Source organism: Lutjanus erythropterus, chromosome 3 (assembly GCF_056507025.1).
Source record: "Lutjanus erythropterus isolate fLutEry1 chromosome 3, fLutEry1.hap2, whole genome shotgun sequence".
Classification (NCBI taxonomy): domain Eukaryota; kingdom Metazoa; phylum Chordata; class Actinopteri; order Lutjaniformes; family Lutjanidae; genus Lutjanus; species Lutjanus erythropterus.
In genome coordinates, this window is record NC_139319.1 from 25,748,284 (window position 1) to 25,765,985 (window position 17,702).

Genomic DNA, 17,702 nt, shown 5'->3' on the forward strand with positions numbered 1-17,702 from the left:
GTCTTGGCTGCTTCCTCTGCCAAGTCGATATGAAACTTTAACACGATGGCAGCTCATTAAATACGAAAACAGCACAATGCACAAGACCAAGCAGGCCTGCTCCCTGCCAGCACCACAGCTAAAGCTTATTGAATTCAAGAAGAAGCTGTCAAGCTGAGTGTGTTGGTGGTGTATGCCTTTGCTTATGACTGTGTTTATGAGAATATGCAGTTGTGCATTTTCTGCATATGCCTGCATATTCTGGAGATTTGTTTTAATCTGTGCACCTGTCTGGCAGCTTAGAGGCTGTGAGATGAATTCCTTTCTAAAGGGTTGGATAGTTAAAAAGTCCTATTAGCATTTATACAATGGCCGCCCTCTCATGATTAACCTTAAGCAGGAGCACTTCACACTTTTTACCAAAAGTCAAACTGAGCACCTCTACATGTAGACTGACATTGATTAAGCTTCAAATCACAACCACATAAGGCATTTGTTTCTGTTAACTGGCAATTCAACCTGTATTTTGGGATGATTCAGACATGACTCTGGTCACCATAGCAACAATATTCACAACAGTTAATTTAACTGAGGGTTAAAATATGCACACTACATTAGCCGAAAAAGTTCAGATTCATTCATATTTTGTATTCTTTGTGAGCAGTCATGACAAGAACACACAAATGTGCCCCAAGACATAGAAAATAGTTGATTTAATGGAGTAATATTTACGCCTGTGCCTTGTCCATTGTTTGATACTTCAACCTGCAACGTTGCTTAAACATTATTTTTACTTGGACTATGTGTGAATCACCATACAAAAGCTTCCTGTGTCCTATCTATGTAACATAAACATTAGGTACTGCTCGTCTTTTAACTAGGGCATTGTGCCAACCATAATAAACATATACACACTTGTGGTAGACCAAGGCAGATACAAATCTGCTATTTAGATCAAGAGATTAATATAAAATAGAACTTTAATAATGAAAGAAATGATTATGCCAGATTTTGCTAAAAAATACAGTAATAACGTAAGAATAAAACAATTTAATACATGTTGTATATAAAAAGTAAATGCAAAAACAGTGCTTAATAGAATGACGACAAAAGTAGGATAACTTAAGAAAAAAGGTGAACTAAACTAAAACAGAAAAGTAGTGCTTGCAATAATACTGAAAGTAATACTGACTGATATTGAAAAGTAAGCTAAAAACAAAAGAAGGCCTAATACTGCACCTCATATTGAATGTAATATTGTACTTGATGTAAAAAAAAGTAGCCTAATAATGTAAATAATATTGAGATTAAATAAAATCAAATTGCATATGTTATGTCTCCTGAATATTCTAACATTAACAAAATGCACTGATGACTTTCTGTTACTGTCAGGATGTTACTAAAGAAATGTAGCGGGGTGAAGAGAGATCAGGAAAAGGGTACACAAAGTGAAACTGCTTGCTTCTGACATCCCTTAAATGGGAGTTTGGGAGGAGTTAGAGATAAGGGTCAGAATGGTCTTTAACTTCTGTTTCAAATGCTACACAGCCACCATCAAACTGTCAAAATCATAAGAAACTAACTAAATCAAATGACACACACCTTCAACACAAAGATGCGTGCTAAACGCCTGGGCTATACTCCCCACAGGGTTTCTCTGACACAGTGTCCCCCATGTCAGTCAACAACTCCCTTGCTGTCAACAGTGTAAGCAATAACATAGAGCCTGAAAGACAGGTAGAAAATAAGTGCTACAAAGCCCGCTCTGATGTATGCGGGACAGAGAGGAGGACAAGAAAAGACAGAGAAAAAGCGACATGTAAGTGACAGCCCCCTCTGTAAAGCTGTAGGGGTGACAGTGGATACATAGAATCCTAAAAAGGGTGAATGGGTAGTACAGGTAGCGTGGACAAGTTTGTTTGGTTGAACTACTGAGAATGAACATCTGTCATCCTGAGATCTACATCTCAGTAACTTTGTTTATACCTTGAAAATACGCTATGTTTTCGGCTCAACATTGTTCTTAATTTGCTGAGAATAGTATAACATTACTACAGCCATTTCAGTATCAAAACATTAGTTAAGAAGGCACAATATGATGTGTTGGGCTAACAGCTTACTTGCCCCAATTCTTCAGTATCCTCACATACTCAGAGCCTTAATTAATATGAATTAGGCTGTGCCAAACTCTGTTGTTAAAACTTAATCTGCCCACCAGAAATTCTATTTTGTAATTCAACTGGGTCACAACTCAAACATCACAAGAAATGTTTTGTTGATCGTTTCGAGCACTTCTGCTTCATCAAATAAAGTTGTTAAAAATGTGCTCCAACACACACAAAATACACACACAGTAAAAGTAAACACTTAAACTTCATTGACAGTGCTCAAGCTGATATTCAGGCGATAAAACAGTCCACAAAGCAAACAAATGACCTGAGCTGACTAGCCTAAGCGAAGGCCCCAGCACAGGGGCAAGGCAGCACATGCTAGTGCTATTTACATAGCCTTAACTGAGGGCTATGGGAGCGCGCAAGGCCTTTTACATAATGAGAAAGGCTGTCTAATGTTGGTTTGGACCAGGAAAAAGGGAACAGCGTATGTTGGATCTCCTGCATATTCTCTGTCAGCGTCCATGTGATGCTCCTCTCCCTCTCTCCACGTCTCTCCAATTAGCCGACATGGAGCAGAGCGAGGGAAGGAGGCCCCCACCAGACCTCGGAACATTGAACATTCCCCTGGACCCCTGCCAAGACTCACAGGCAGCAGCTCGCCGGTCTGAGCTTCGCCTCCCCCATCCCCCTGCTTCCATCCATCCTGGCCTGGCTTACCCCTGGTGGGCCCCCTAAGCCCCTGCCCCCTCTATTGGCACATAAGTTGGACAAGAAGGAGGGGGCTACACAGGGCCCTAAACCCTGCCACTGAACACCCATAGGACTCTTTGGTTACCACTCTTCCATACCTCTTTCATGCAAAAGCCTTCTGTATTATAAAAATGAAGAGGAGTTCAACCAGTGCTTGTCTTTGTATGTAAAGGACAAATACTTAGTGGCTGTCTTCACACAGGACTGAAACTATGCTATATTCCAGTGGTTCTCAAATAGGGGTCTGGTGACCCCTTGAGGTCAGCAGCACTGTGCCAGGGGGTCTGTGAAAAGATTTCACATGCATTCATTTAAATTATCTTGACATAAAAAAAGATTTTTTTTTCATATTTTTGCCAAGGCTTCATAGTTCAACAAATAATAGTTTAATTTTTGAATCTAAAGTAGACATTACATTCTAATCTAGCAATCTATAGGCATGCCTCTAATCCAAGGGACATACATATATTTTATATCTTGTAAGAAACCTTGGCTGAGAAAACCTCAGCTTTAAGCCATCTTCCTCTAAACTACTTTTTATTTTGTTGTATAAAAAGTGAATGTGGCTTACACACTTACACATCTGTAATCAGGAAATGTCAAGTTTATGTCTAGGAGCACAAGAGGATGAGATTATGACTATCATAGCATGTGATTACTGTCTCATAACAAAACAGATCAGTATCATACCTGTGGTGAACCCTAGGTGAGACCTGGCTTGCATGAACCATGTAGATCTAGTAACATCAATGGCAGAGCAGTTTTTTTCTGAGACATTACTTTCAATGTCAAAAAAAAAAGACTCAGAGGCTCAGTCAATCAATTAGGCTACACCATAATCATAGATATACAGAAAAAGAAACCTAAAACACCCCTCACAGGCAACCTGTAAACCTCAAAGTCAGTCTGGGCACCTGAGAGTGGTAATGACAGATTAATACTATTTGTTTTCAGGGTGATGTCTATCCAACTAAGGACACTACAACTATTTCAGGCTACCTGACAACCTATCACTCCCACTGTCAACACCACAGTCAAAATACAATCCCCTGGCTTGTTCTCATGCACAAACCATCCTCAATGGCTACACCAAACACAAAGGTCTGGCAACTCTTTTTCTGCCCCCTTGACATCAAAATAGCCATCCATAGAGTGGAGGAAGATGGTAATGGCTTTTAGCAGCCTTCAATTGAATCCAACTGATTCTACTGTCAACGCCTCCCCATTGGTGCAGCACCCTGCAGCAGTGTTAAGCATGTTATCTATCAGCACTGTGCCAGTTGTTTGAAAAGCTTCATAATCACAGGCTCAGTAACTACCATGGTCAGGCCTGGGCTAAGGTCAATGACGGGGGAAAGGGATAGAAAACACAGGTCACTTTTCCAAAACTCAACTAAGTGGGATTTATCAAGGGAAACATGAAATGCCTTGATTTATTGGACATTTCCAGGGCAAATTGATTAAATACTGCACAGAAATAAAAATTCAAGAACAGAAGAATGAAACGGTGTATGGGAGGACACAGTGATACGACCAGTAGGGCCATTCCAGCTGCATTTGGAAAACAGGCTAATGATAGCAACCTGAGGACTGAACTGTTCATGTTTTGTCTGGACAGGGTCAGACGAGGGGAAGCAGGCTTTGGGTTTCCTTTTAGACAAATGACCCTGCCCCTTCAGTGATAAGGGGCTGCAGATGGAGTTACTGCCAGGGTTTGTCCTCATGGCTTTGTTACAATACACTCTAATCAAAACAATGTCAAGATGCCAACAGCCTACAGCCTGGTTGGATCCAGAGCCAACATGGGTTATGGGTTTCCTGCTAGTGTGCTGCCAAAACGGCAAAAGTAGTAATATAATTCCTTGAGTCTGGGCCCCCAGTGAGAGACTGGATTTCTTACTTTGGGGCTTTTTGCACCGGGAAAGCACTAATCACACACCTCAAGATTGGATAATTTAGAGTTCTGCAATTTTTGTGTCTAGATTTGCGGATGTTGGCAAAGACTATCCATGTTCTCCACAGAATCATCAGTGCTCCCAGTGGATATTTTGTGCATTCATAAAGAACCAAAAATAACAAAGTCAAGTCTTTTATACTAGTCCTTAGACTAAACATTTATAAGAAGTTTAAAAAAAGAGAAGCACAGCTGACATCAGGGTTTTTGCAGGTTTCTACAAGTTTAAAATTTAACATCACATACATTTAGTCAAAAAAGTGTTAATCAATCTTTTATTAATTAATTAATAATGGGCTAACTCACTCATAATGGAATCTGTCACTCCAAGTCATGTAATGTAAGACCTTGTCCTTTACACATGAAGATAAATTCTGACTGGGCTGCATAGTTTGTATTAGTGGTTATTGGTTCCATATTGTTTCGTTTTGTAATTATTACAATGTGATGAAATAAAAATTTTCCCAAAACACACTGAAAAGCCACACTGAATTTAATGTAATGTTAACTTCATAATCCAATCAATTGTTAAGACATTTCAAAATCTTATTTAAGACATCTTAAAGTCTAAAACTCAGATAATTTGATTTTAGACTTTTTAAGGATCAATGTAAACCCTCTGACATCTTCATTGCAACATAGCATGTCTTGTCTCAGGGATAACCCAGTACTGGTCGCCCATACATACCCCCAGTTTTCCCTAGTGCCCTCCAGATGAGCCACCTGCTGTGGTTGTAGTGGTAACTATGGTGCTAAGGCAGCTGTGTCTGGGAAGGGTAAGCCTAACTGTAAGGTATTTAAGAAAACTAGCAGACTCCCTTCCTCCTCTCACCAGGATTTAGGTCTTTCTTTTCTTCCTATTCACTAGTTTTACATACACACCAGAGGGCCCCTACAACATCTTTTCACAGCCACCCCCTTACTGCGTGCTCTTCAGCCTTTTGGGAAGATGGGCGTACATATGGGAGGACCCTTGACCCTGGGTAAGAACAAGGCTGTGTGTGTGTGTGTGTCTGTGAGTCAGCTGGGTGTCTAGGGCATGCAGGAGGCAGCTCGCGACCTGATTAACAACTGCAGGGCATTAACCAACTGCCAGGACATTGAGCTCAACATAAATGGTCACACACTCCCATGGCAAAAACGACAGGCATTCCCACATGTGTATTCACTGGCTGCTTCAGAAACAAACACACATCTGTGACAACAACACGCTTACATTCCAAGACGTGGCACAGAGATATGCACAAATAGGCACAAAGGCATACACAAGAAATGTGTATATGACGTACACACAAATACATGCCCGAACAGTCTCCCCATCTGACTGCAAATGTACACATGCATTTGTGCCACTGCTGCTCACGCGCATTTTTCATTTCATCACCTCACTGGTGTGTGACGATAGAGATAAGACAGTGGTGACAGAGATGTCAGAGGGGGGGAAGGAAAAGGGGGTTTGAAATTGAACGGGAAATTATGTACTTCAATTAAGACACGTGGAGGAGATATTAAAAGCTATACTCCAGTGCCTGGGGACAGGATGCAGGAAGGGGGGATGCAATGGAAGGCGACAGTTCAATCAGAATCCCCGGCTTCCTCGGCAAGCCGGGGGTGGAGGAAAGGAGGGAAGAAGAGAGACAGGACAGCTATGTTTAATAATGTACTTGGAATTAGTGTAGAGGAATGTACAATAATAGTGTGCAAGATACACGGTGTGATACAGCCACAGAACGAACCAAACACTAAGGAGGAGCGACAACAGAACAATCATGATAAAATGTAAGAATGTGTCTCTGTCATTGGGAAATCACTGCAGATGGACACAAAACAAAACTTCTCAGTCATGCTGTCATAGGATGGTTCTATTCTGTCAATGACCAACTTATAGATAGTACTGTGTGAGCGTATTGGCACATTACCTACACATTGGAAAAGGCAAGGCAGTTCTCTTACTCAGTCAGTCAGTTCAAGAAACCATCACATTACACGCTCACATGTACAGAGTGTGTTCCAGTCCACTCAGCCAATCATGAAAGACTGATGATATAACACAAAAGTTCCCAACATTTTCATGTCAGGCCCTATGAAATAAACACAAATCACCACACTCATTACGAATATCTAAAAGCAGCACATAGGAGAAGACCTCGAATCAGTCAGTCAAGGTTTTCTTATTGAGCCAGCATCACATAAAAGACTACTATTCCTAATTTTGTCGGGGACTCCCCTTTAAAGACCCTTTGGGTATTTGGGTGGTCACTAAACAGACAAATGTGTCTGACTTAAAAAAAAAAAATCTGATGGCATGAATATTGTGGGGGGGGAAAAAAGCTAAATTATGGTAGAGCTAAAAGTCAATGGGTACTTCAATTAGCCATATATAGCAGTTGACGTTGTTTGTTGTAGTATCAATGTTATAGTTGTAACTGGGCTGAATTGACAGATATCATGCAGACATGAGTTGATGCTATGACAAATAATGTTGATTTTGCTTATTTACTTTAAGTTACAGCTAGTTTCTGCCCACTTTTCTCTTGATTTCCAAACACTGATCAGCAATAACATTCAATTCATCACATGAGAGAAAGGCTACTTGATTGGAAACTTACCTTGCGTTAACCACAGCTTTGGCAGCTTTCAGTGAAGAGTCGGTGCATGGCAGAAAAACATACGCAGAAAAGCATTCTCCGATGTCTTTTCTAAAGTTATACCCGTAAAGAAGATATGGAGCAGAAATTCTGTCGCAATTAAAGTCAGACTTGGCAGATAAGCCGACTACTGCTGCTGAAGCAGCTTGGTGTCAAGAAGATACCGAGGTAAACAACGGCTACTCAGCCAGATATACACACAGCAAGTACGGTAATGTATGCTTTCAGCAAAAAAAAAAAAAAAAAAAAAAAAAAGGGAAAAAAATTAAAAATTATGCCGAAAATCAGTTTGTTTGAAACGTCACGATATAATGGGGGGCGGGGAATGGAATGAAGCACCACTAACAACAAAAACAAAAAAAACGGACACGATTAAATTGAGTTTTAAAAGCAGCTAAATTACGTAAGTTAACGTTAGCGCTGGTTGGCGTTGACGTCGTCGACCGTTACGACCGTTGCGAACCAGAGAAATCAGGCAGTTTTCGTTAAAAAATCGCCGATGAGTTCTCGCGAATTGGAGCAAGCCGACGGCCAGTCAGCCAGTCAGCCAGCCAGCCAGCCAACTTGTTTTAAAGTGCAAAAAGAAATGTTTTGTTGTTTAGGTCGCCAGCTGGACGACTAGCGACGGGCTGGCTACCGCGAATGCAAAGTGAGAAACGACTCCGGGGAAATACATTCTGTGTGGATCCAGACAGCGGAGCGGACAGTCATGGTAGGCGTTCAGTGAGCTCTCGTTGACAGTGATCTCGCAGCCATTTTGTTCAAACTAACAACACTGCAGTCTCCTCTCTCTCCTCCTCCCAGAGAGCAGACAGACCAGGAAGTGGCTCCAGATACGTCACTCCGGACCAACCAAAACACCAGACGCTAACTCCGCCCGCCGCCCCTCTGGCCCGCCCCCGCCTACCCCCCCCCCCCCCCCCCCCCCAATTCTCCAACAAACCTCCCAGCGGCCACAGAGGATGGACAGGCTCAGGCTCATATTTCCAAGGTAATTGCTGAAGCATACAGCTAATACCATGCGCTCAAAAAAGAAACAAATGTAACGCTGTTATAGATTTTAGGAGGATGATAAGACAGCAAAACATGAACCACATGGTGATACCGTGGAAGCAGGATGCTTGAAAATAGCACAGACGTTTACTATGAAATACATATATTACATATTATGTACTTTTGCCTCCAGAGAAGACATGTATTTAGAGCCTTTAAGTTAAGCTGCTCTAATCAGTATACTATATCAACAATGGATCAAGTTACGATGTGTAATGTTTTCTCATAGTGATAAATGCACTCTTCCCTTTACAGAGCCATTCAGCACCTTTAAGTCATTGTTTTGGTTTTTATTGCCCCCAACGTTATTGTTTTGGTTCACTCTTACCACTCTCATCAGCATCATTTTCAAGCACATCAGGGTGATGTTGTGATTACAGCTTGTCACATCGCCCAATTGGTCAAAAATAAATAAATAAATTTCTGTACCTTTAACTAAAACTTTGATGTAAATAAATAGGCAACTTAATTACTAGGTCATGTTAATGTGGAAGAGGACCTTCACCCTCTGTAGCTATAAAACAGCTCATTCTAAGGTAATGAAAACCGAACAATTCTTATTTTCAGGTGATTATATAGTAATGAAAATAGGGGCGCGCCATATTGTTTCATTCATGATATTTTCTCATTATAATTTTCATGATGAAAAAAATCTTATTGTGATAATAGAAATATCATAAATGATGTCACACTGTTACTTACATCAAATACCCATATGACTGAAAGTGAAAGCATCATTGCTACTTCATCTGTGTTGAAGCAGTTAGTCCCTAAAAGAGAAGCGACTTTTGTAGTGTGGAAGTGGTTTGGTTACAAAAGATCAGCACTACAACAAACCATGGCAGTATGTAAGAAGTGCAAGAAGACTGTAACAACCCCAGACCCCACGGTAGAGGACCCGCACCCTCTGCCAATTTAAAGGGCTCCTTCAAAAGTAACGAAAACACAACAATTGTTATTATCAGGTGACTATACACTAATAAAAATTAAATGAAAATACTTATGAATATGATATTCCTTTCTGCCATATTCTGTTAATTGATCCCCACAAATCTACAAAGCTACATAACATATTTAAGGTAATGCTTGTGACAAAAGCACAGATAATTATCACCAGACTCTGCCTTTTCCCTCAACCCTGCAGAACCATTTAGCACCTTTTAACTCATTGTTTATGGCTTGCAACTATATTGTTTTAGTTAACTCACCACTCTCATTAGCATCATTTTCAGACACATCAGGCAATGTGGTGATTACAGCTTGATATGCTGCTTCCAGTTGGTCAAAAATAAATAAATAAATACAACTTTAAAGGATCAGTGTGTGTGGTTTAGTGACATCTTGCAGTAGATTGGTTGTATACCACTCGTCTATTTTATAAGCTGTTGATATACTTTGTAACCTTGACCTTTAAAGTAAGTATAGTATCTACAGCTGGATGTAGTGAAGTGAACTGAACAATATTTGCCAGTGAAATCTTGTGAAGTAGAAGTAAAAGTAGCAGAGAGAGTAGCAATGGACCACTGGCTCTTAGTGATACAGTTATATAATACTTTATAGTGTAGAAATAAGACACCATACTTCATGGGACTCCTGACCAAAATAGTGCAAAAGACCACAGAAATAAAAGTCTACAAGCAGTTTGGAACTTGCATCATGTACTTTATTTAGCAGGCTCAAATGACTCTTAAGGGGCCCACCTCAAGTTTCTCTACCCAAGATGACCTTTGTCAAGAATCTCTTGATCACTTGATGTTCAGAGACATGGGGCGATAATTCCAGGCTATTCTCAACATGATGGATGAGGTCGGCCTTGTGCCCCCAGAGCCACGTCTGCAGCCGTCTCAGAGAAAGAAAATGTGGCCCCTGTCCATTCTCTGCACTCCTTTTCTCATGGAAATGCCCGTTCCATGCACACACAGACACACTATGAGGTGGGAACAGGTCAAGGCTGCAGTCCACAAAGGGGAAGGCTGACCAGTGAGAACTCTCTCAGCAAAGCTCTGGGCTCCTATACATCACTGGGAGAGACTGCTAATGAGAAGGCCAGGGGCCCCCGGCCAAATTTTTTTTTTCTCCTTTTCAAGGCAAGATGCCCAGAGCTATTAAAATGGCAAGCTCCAACTGAATGGAGAAAGCAGATGTTCCGTACTCAGGGTTAAGAGAGGTGAGAGTAGAGAGGAATGCCTTCAGAAACGCCTTAAGGGATATGTAGTTCATTGTGGATCACAGACTATTAAACTGCATGCAGGGATTTGCTGTTCATTCATGCCACCTAAATAAATCGTGTTGTGTGTAAACATTTTGTCTCAGAGTTAACTGAATGTGCCTACTTGAAGCATTAATTCAGTAATTTATTACATCATGCCAACTAAAGTGCCTACAGTACTTGTAGCTTGAATCTCATTCATGTGGACTCACAAGTCATCAAAGATAGAGATGGAAATCTGTGAGCCACAAAGGATGACAGAGACTTGAAATAACGACAGTGGTTTGACATGACCTTAGCTATCAAAGGTGAGAACTACTTAGGTGTGTGTGTTAATGTTGGTGAGATAAAACAAGGACAAGGAGAGCATATGTGTGTGAGTGTGCGTACATCCTTTCTCATGCACATCCACTCTCCAGCTCCTCACAGCTATTCTTTTAGGTGTCTCTGAGATGTTTCTTTGACTCCCTCCAATTTCCCCAATTGCTTTCACATTTAAGCAGACTGCTGACAGAAGCGAGCCAATGGGAAAGGTCCGCCTGACATCCTGATAAGAAACAGCCCAGACACTAGCTGTGGGACTGCAGCAAAGGCAATCCCTCACTCCTTCCTACCCCTCTCAGACAATACACTTCTCCTCCTCCTCCTCCTGCTCTTGCTATTTGCCTCTTTCTCCTTTTCTCTCTCCAGTGTGCTCTTCTGCCTTTTGTTTTAATTCCAGTCCAATCATGAGCCGCGTTCCGCATAAGGTTTTAATTTCAAGCCTGCCGCCAGAGTCTGCCAGACTCACACGCACACATGCACAAATTCACAGAAGAATGCATGTGCATACACCTAAGCGCAGATTCTTATAGATCCCTTACACACACACACACACACACACACACACACACACACACACACACACACACACTTTACAATCACATCACAAATACACACACACACACTTGTGTGTGTTACATGGCTACATGCATATTTAATGCATGTGCTCTGTGGCTACATTTTATCATTTAAACATGTTTCCCATGAGAGAAAGTATCTCCATCCAGAAACATTAATAATCACACACATTCATAAAAGGCAGACACATCACCAGACAAATTACATAAAAAGAATCCCGGCAGGCTATATTTCTGCGTTACAAGTCAAAATATATTCCATAGTTTATGACTGACCGGCTGAATTTATAGGATCAAATGAAATTTTAGTGCTCAAAATCTCTCTTTTTTTTTGCCTTACTCTAAAATACAAAGCCCCTCTCCAAATGCATCATCTTAACATTTAATCTTGTGGAATTAACCAAACAAACATGATCTTAGGGGTAGCCAAACATTTCATGACAGCACCAAGTACAAAAGCAGATCTTGGTTTTAAATCTTTATTCCCCAGACACTGCATTCTAGAAGAAGACATTTATAGTTTGCTGTGTGATGCAGAATGACTAATGGGTTGGGGGTGTCAGTATTTTAGTATTGATTATGAATACCCAATCCTCCTCCACAGTCTGGACTTTATGCATGTGAGTAATCAAAATGCAGACAGCGAGCTTCTGCTGCTTCGCTCAAAGTGACATTTCCAAAGGCATGACTTGACATATGCAAAAGGACCGTCATGATGATAATTCTGACAGAGGAAGAAGGCGCCAGATGAAACCATCTCCTAACTGCACATAAAAGAAGAATGTTGCGCAGCAAGTCTCCCAGTCCTGCTACTTGAAGGCTAAATTTGCAAGTAGTGGCTGTGCGATTGAGCTGAAACATCCATTGTGAGTTTCTCTCACTCTGATTAGCAATGTGATTGAAGTGCCTATCCATTAAGTAACAGTGAAGAGTGGTAAAAGCCTGCTGAGTTGCTCATTGCTCATCTCCAAGGTCTGCAGCATTGCAATGAGAGATAAGACAGACTACAAGTAGCTGAAGGCACGGAAGTCAGTAAGAGGAGGAGGAGGGATCCTTTTCATTAACTTTCATTAAGACTAAAGAGTGAATTGCCCTGAACAGAAGAGGCCCGACACATAAAAGCCATACGTAAGGAAATATATAGAGCTCAACAGTGACCGCCCACTTTTTCAATGGCTCCAGTTCTGGAAGCGAATGTTCCATTCATTCACTGCATTCACATTTCAGAAAATCTTTATATAAATGGTTTTCAAGCCTTGAACCAAGCCAACCAACTAGAAGATAAATCATAACCATAAAACATTTGAGTCAGAGCAAAAGAAAGATTGGAAAATGGAAGAGATATGGAACATATTTTTTTAAGAGTGAAGCAACTACACATCCCATAAACCAGTGATACAACTTTTGCCACTATTGTAGTCTTTATATTGTTAATAACAGTGTTGTAATCTGTTGAAGTTTATGTTGTGTGTGTATAAATTATATCCACTGCAGCATGAAGACATTATTAGTTCGACTAATATTAGCTGCCTACAGTGGTGGTAAGTAACTAATACTTAGTTACTTTGTTAGTATAGTTTTCAGGTATCTGTGCTTTACTTTTGTGCTTTTACTTTTTTTTTTTTCTTTTGAACTTTTTTAAATTTCTGACTTTTTAGTTTTTCTCCCTACATCTTAATGCAAATATCCACACTTTCTACTCCTTACACTTTCAAAACATTTTGTGTCATTGCACGCCGCCTTCCCAACATCACAACCAATTTCAAACTAAATGTGCAATAATGCAAAAAAGATGATTCTTTGGTGTATCCATTACATTTCAGAGCCTGTACTGTAAAGAAGTTGAGTCAGTACTTCTACTTTTAACAAAGTCTACTTGAGTAAAGAATGTGTGTCCTTTGCCACCTCCTAGGTAGACAGCCTGCTAGTGTAACTAAACGTTTGTGGGAGTGGTAAATATTCCCATGGTAACAGCGAGCTCCACCAATCAGAGATATAGCTGTTACATTTTAGGATTATGGCGAGTCTCCATACATCATGAATTACATGTGTTTTTCTTAAAACACTCCCCTGCCCTAAAACACACATGCAAATATGTGTTCATACAAACATAGATGCAGTAACTTATACATATGCCGTTCATAAAAACACACAGATACACTAATACACTATTTCTTGCATACAACTACAGTGCAGACCTTGGCCACAAAATCTCTTTCATATACTGCTGTGCCTCTGTATAGTACATAATATATTATGGGGGAAGCACAATAGCAAAAAGAGACAGTCTATGCAATGGCTGGTAAAGGGCCAATGTGAGGGGTGGGGAAATGCAGCTTCTGTGTGTATGTGGGAGTGCTTTTGTGTGTGAGTGCATGTCCACAGTATATATGTGTGTGTGTGTGTGTGTATTTGTCCATATGTGTGTTCTGTATGGGTGGAGGGAGGCAGGGCAGAGTGGAGCGGAGCGTTGCAGTGCAGTAGGACAGCGTTTCTGAGCTGTGGTAATTTCCCCTGAGGCCGGCGAGCAGGTAAAGGCCAGTGAGAGAGGGAGGGAGGGAATAGGAGAAGGAGGCTGGAATAGAGGGAGGAAGGCAGGGAGGCAGTGAGCGAGTGTGTCAGAGAATAATGAGGAATGATACAGTGGCGGTGGAAAAAGAGGCCGGCAGATTCGCCCAATCAAATGCTCACACACTGCATTAACAGCAGCTCAAGGTTGAATGTAGTGGCTCTCATTGTCAACACATTAATGTTTCTATTTTCATTTCAAATGCCTTATCTTGTTAATGGGTGTTTCTGAACTGAGTCATTGTTTTTGTAATGAATTCATCTATTAATTACATGTGCGCCTTTTCCTGATGACCTTGCTTTATTTTGTTACAAGCTGCAGACCTTAATATTAGCATACATTAAGCCCTGCTTATCTTTCATCCCCAATAGCTAATACGTTAAATTATCACCCCTCCCCTCCCAAAAAACGCATCAACCACAACAGGGGCTTGTATACTGGGGTTTGTGTGCCTGTGTGTGTGTACACGTGTGTGTGTGTGTTTGTGGGTGAGCACCCTCACTTATTAGCCCCTTCCCCCCTCCCTACTTGCAAACTCATTACCAGGGTATAAGACCTGCGTGGATTTTATGGTGTTTTGGGAACTGACTGGTTAATCAGATTTATTGCACACTTAAGCTTAATTGATTGCCTTTATGGATTCAAATGAATAATTAAGTGCTAACAAGCCTAGTTTCTGTTTCATCATTTTGAAATGATGATAATGACCCACAGAGAGGGAAGGTTGTGGAAGTGTCAGTCAAAAAATGCTAACATTACAGGGTCCACTTTTCTGTTTACTATAGAAACTGATTATAATAATGCTGTGTATTGTTCACCTCATCTTTAATCTCACAAAGCCAGATATGTATTTTTCTATCTGCCAGTTTGCTCTTTATAGGCTCTCTGTTGTTACATTTGATGTTTCTATTAGATATTAAGTAGTATCAGCTGTTATATACCTGCAGAGAGAGGACAGACAGTGTATTAAGATCAAGGCGGTCCAAACAGAGACAACATATCCTGACCTTCATATGATCTTCACCAGATCAATACTATCATCAGCTCAGACGAGCAGTCACAGATTAACCCAGCCTCCTATAACCACCCCAACCCCCTACCCAAACACACTCTCACTCTCTCTGCCACACACAGAAACACACACCTTATTCAGTAAGGGCCCTGGGTGTATTGATTGGCTTGTACTGACTGACACACAGAGCTACCACATGTACATACCTGCTTGTTGACTTTATTTTTCACTGGCTGGCTGGCTGGCTGGCTGGCTGGCTGGCTGGCTGGCTGACATTGCCTAGTGGCGGGGATGGAAGGCTAAAGCTGTATATTTGGGTCAGGGAAGTTGTCTTGTAGCTGTATGGATCTAAACTGAAACAGGACAGGTGGATGCATTAGTGCTAAGTATCAGCCTAAAAGTGGCCAAAATCACTGGAAGAATGTAACTAAAATAGAGGGAGACACAAGGAAGTGCAGTGTCAAGTGTGAGCTCTTGAGATCTACTTGACATATTTACCAGTAGTGGGTTAATGCCACTAGAAGTGCACACTGTGCAGTAGCCATCAAAGTGTATTGAGAGGGGACCCCTATTAACTGTTCCACCACCAAAAGACATGCTGGTTACAGTTCACTCTGTGTTGCTTGCTATTGTACATTCAATAACAGATAAAGACAGAGAGACTGGGGATGTTACGTCCTAGCAAACTTGTAATTTTGCCTTTTTTTTCTTGCTAAAATCAAACATTTCAAGCAACAGTGATGTAAATTTTGGAATGAATGCTTTTGTTCCCGGAAATAGCCTGGTTCCAAATAGCTAAATATCTTGGTCTCAAAAAAGGCTGGTGATATTTTTAGGCTATTCCATAATGGGGTTGGCCAATGTCCATCAAAGTGGCATATAACGATGTCCATAGTGAAACATTGTGATGTTTCAAAGTTAGCTGGCTAGCTGTTCTGAGGGAGCTACGCTAAGAAACCAACAGCAAAAATAACAACGACATGATTGACAGACACACAACAGTGGGACTCAGAAAAGCCACCAATGTAACTGAGCATCCTGGGTTCCCATAACTTGGCAGGTTAATTTAGAAATAATAAATGGGACATGGAGATATATTGCAATGACCAGTAGCAACAGCATCTTTTTATTTTCTCTCCCACATGTCAGAACAAAGCAGGAAATATTACTTATAATACAGAAGGCTTTTAAATCACAATGTTATGTTGGTAGAGGGCTCAGTGGTCAGTGGATAATGGCATCATCCATCAGCCCAATCAGTATATCTTAGTCTACACATTGTTAGGGCTGAGCAATATGGACAACACCAAATCACAATATTTATGACCAAATATCTCAATATCAATATTGCAAAAATTTTGAAGACATGACCAGGGGTGATCTATTGGTGCTTTCACAAAATATTAACACATTAAGATTTTTGATTAAATCATTAATGAGGATGTAATGACTAGGTGGGTAAAGGCAAACAAAAGAACAGCTAGAGCAGTCTGGTACGTCCAAAAAATATAATTTTACAGCAATGCAGCCTTTAAAAGCAGAGAAAGACAACACTTATGACATATCATAATATAATGATATCCAACATCTAAAGTGATATCTAGTCTCATATAATGATATCAATATAATATTGATATCTTGCCTAGCCCTAGTCCCAAATGGCACTTATACTCTAGCATTGCTTTGAGACAGAATTATGTCATGGCAGGTGTATTGTTCAGGTCCCAAGGGTGCCAGTGATGACTGTGAAGTAGTTTGGATGAGTGGTTCTCAAGAAAGCTGCTGGCAGTAATATCAGAGACAGGCAGATTTCAAATGGGCACTACACTAGTTTTTAGTAAATGTTTGAAAAAAAAAAGTTTCATAATGAAAATGAACCACTACAACATATTGGTCAAAACTGTGTTTTTACAAATAACGATTGCTTCTACATTTGCATGTGTGTTTTGACATTAGAGAAAAGGGCACATGAATGGGCCAGTCTCAGAGGTCTGGCACTGCATATCATTTTTCACATACCTCTGCACATTCATTACATGCACACTTGCATTCAAACAAACACCCGAATCTGACTCCCCACCAGCCATTTCCACAAAATATGCACCAACGCAGAGAGCAAAACAAGAAAATCTATATCTCTCCACCATCTGTGAGTGGCCAGAAGGCCCTTAACTCAATCCCACATCCAATGTAAATGTTGGTGGCATATCCACAGGCAAGGGCTGATATTTAGAAGTCCATTAACACAGGGTGGATATGGGTTAATTCACTGTTTGTAGCCAGAGATCCAGAGAGGGTTCAGGGCATGCAAAGAGGAGGAAGGAAGGAGATGGATGATGAGGGGAAAAAAGAGAGAGAGATGGAAAGAAAAAAAAGAGCGGATGGTGATATGTGAAAAGCAAGAAAGCGAAAGGCAGAAAATATAAGAAGGCAGTGGAAGAATGCAAATAAATGTAGAGGGAGGTAAATGTGTATGTGTGGATGGTTGGAGGGAGTGCTGGTGGTGGAGTTGATG

General features: G+C 40.8%; 1 protein-coding gene across 4 annotated transcripts in view; it reads right to left on the reverse strand.

The window, feature by feature from the left end:
• tnrc6c2 (trinucleotide repeat containing adaptor 6C2) overlaps nucleotides 1-8,256 on the reverse strand; it is a 59,659-nt gene extending 51,403 nt beyond the window's left edge. For 2 of the 4 annotated variants that reach the window (XM_084715607.1, XM_084715606.1), the window contains exon 1: nucleotides 7,407-8,254. The gene's annotated coding sequence lies outside the window, so the exon portion shown is untranslated. Of the gene's footprint in view, nucleotides 1-7,406 lie in introns of all 4 variants that reach the window. The other 2 variants (XM_084715604.1, XM_084715605.1) reach the window with 2 other exon arrangements.
• Nucleotides 8,257-17,702: the final 9,446 nt, after the last annotated feature.